This window comes from Barbus barbus (assembly GCF_936440315.1).
Source record: "Barbus barbus genome assembly, chromosome: 5".
Lineage (NCBI taxonomy): Eukaryota > Metazoa > Chordata > Actinopteri > Cypriniformes > Cyprinidae > Barbus > Barbus barbus.
In genome coordinates this window covers 26649795-26652317 of record NC_136733.1, presented here as the reverse complement: position 1 = coordinate 26652317, position 2523 = coordinate 26649795, and the positions used below count along the sequence as shown (strand labels likewise).

Sequence of the window (2523 nt, the reverse complement as noted above, 5' to 3'; positions counted from 1 at the left end):
TCTGCATGCTGTAATCTTCTGTGTGGTCCGATCTTCTGTAACGGTTCAGTGGTTGTAGAACGAGGCTCACAACGAAAAGTAAAAACAAAAGAGTATTCTTTAATAAGCTGCATCAACACACATTTGACACTTTGTTAACTCAAGATCGGACAAACATAATGGCAAAACTGAGGACTTATAAAGGGGAGGAACAAACGAGGAAACAAGGTAATTAATAGAACACAGGTGATGACGATAATTAATTAACAGAACTAGGACACAAACTAAAGCAGGAAGAACCAAATAAGGAAGAAACAGAACAAAACCAAAACTGACATATTACAGTTACTTTATGTAAAGGGTAAAATCAAACAATCAAGTGATAATCAAAAGTTTGTTCAACAGGAAGGAGGAGAATATAAAAAAATGAACCAATACCAGATGCAGGACGTTGAGCAATTCGAACCAACTGAAGGTAAAATCATTCAAGTTAAGATTTTGGATTCAATATTTGGTTGTCTAAGTAACACCTTAATATTTTGTAATTCCTATATTGATTGTCATATCTAATGTATAATTACTCATCACAAAATCAGTACTGGCTGTAACCTTGTATTGAAAAAATCACTTAAAAGTTTATTAGTGTGGTTCTGTTTCAACATCAATAAAGCATCATATACCAAATAATTACAACAAAAGACACTTTGCTAAGAAGGAAACTAACGCACTGTTCTTTATCTTAAAGGAAAATGCTACTTCATAATTGAGATGGGAAATTCATGCATTTTGCGAAAGCAGATTTCAGATCATCTCTATAAACAAAGACCTAATTTGAAGGAGGTGCACAGTGTAGACGACTGTGATGTGATTCTGGTTTTCTGCCCCATTGTTTCACGGGCTGGAACTGATATTGATGCTGCACTGAATAAACTTAATGCATGTTCAGGTAACTTCAAGATTAAGCACCAGAAAGTGTATTGAGATATGAGGAGAAATATTCACACATTTTCTACTAATCTAATCTAATTGTTTCTTTATTTGAAACAGCATCCAAACCAGCTATTTTCATGGTGTTCCATCTCACATTTGACCCTGAAAAAATTGTACCAGACAGCAGCAGATGTATAAACAGGAGAAATACACTCACAGTGGACTGTCTGTTCAGTGAAGACGGGGGATTGTTGAAATGTGACATGAATGAGAAGGCACTGGCCAAAATTGTTCAATGTTTCAAATATCAGGTATTGTCTTAGCTCTTTTTTTATTTTAAGTTCATTTAAGTGTGTGAATACTAATTATGCAAACATGATTTATAATTGTAACTTGACAAAGCTTTGTTTTATCTTAAAATTGTTTTGCATGTAGCTTAATTATTATAAAGACATGCCAAATTGAAGCTGCTGTTATTCAAATTTTTGCATAATTTTAAAAGGCTGTGTATTTTCCCAGATTGAATGGACACCTTTGGGTGGAGCAGGCAAAATTAAGCAATGTTGTGCAGTGAATTATTTATACAATTTCTTTTAATAACTTATATAAGTTTTTAATAACTTATATATTGCTTGTTTCCCCTTCAGGAAAGATGTCTTGATACCCTACGGATGTGTTTCAGTAGTCTGTATCGTAATTGCTGTCGGATACTTGGCATAATGAAGGTGAGAAAATGTGAACCTAATATGTGTGACAAAAAATATCTCTGTTAAAATATTTCCGTTTTATTGTTCCCTATTGTTACATATGCAACTGTTGTACAGAGGACTAAACCATAGAGTGTAAGACTGAATTTTTTTGTTGCTTGAGTGTTGTTGGTATTATTTTACAGGCAAAAATATGTCATTGCATTAGAAGCAATGACATATTCTATGCAATATGTCATTGCATTAGAAGCAAGCAGAAGCAAGCGAGCAAATCAGAAGCAAGCGAGCAAATCTAAAATGGCGCCGCTGATGGCAGCTATTGTGCGTTGCTCCTCAGTGTTCGTATTGTTTTTGTTTGTTTTTCCTGTTTTTTGTTTTTCAAATAAGATCAGCTTTACCAGGGATGATCTGCTGAACATTCGGCAGAACACACCACAAAATCTTCTACCGGTTTTTGATTTTTCGGATGTTTTGCTGGACATTGTAGTTGGTGGAGCCGTAGCTCTGGTCAAACGCTACAGGAGGCGCAGGCGGGGAAAGCGAGCCGGCGCGCTCGTGAAACTTCGTCAGCGCGGATTTAGAATGGCGTTACCTAGCATCCATTTGTAGAATCTCCGCTCTCTACCCAACAAAACGGACGAACTCCTTCTGCTCTCCCGGACAAACAAGGACTTTTCTAACTCTGCTGCTCTGTGTTTCACGGAAACCTGGTTGAATGGCGACATACCGGACAGCGCGATTCATCTGCCTAATTACCAGCTGATCAGAGCAGATCGGGACACCGAATCAACGGGGAAATCGCGCGGCGGCGGGACATGCTTTTACATCAATGAGAGGTGGGGTACAGATGTAACTGTGTTAAAGAAGATGTGCTGCTCAGATCTAGAAACGCTCTTCATTAACTGCA

At 37.3% G+C, this 2523-nt stretch overlaps 1 long non-coding RNA gene across 1 annotated transcript; it reads left to right on the top strand.

Moving 5' to 3' along the window:
- Positions 1–398: 398 nt before the first annotated feature.
- On the top strand, positions 399–1690 carry LOC306870561. The gene is made up of 4 exons (XR_013784274.1): positions 399–454; positions 725–925; positions 1027–1220; positions 1557–1690. It is a non-coding gene; the product is annotated as an uncharacterized lncRNA (long non-coding RNA).
- The last annotated feature ends 833 nt before the right edge of the window (positions 1691–2523 follow it).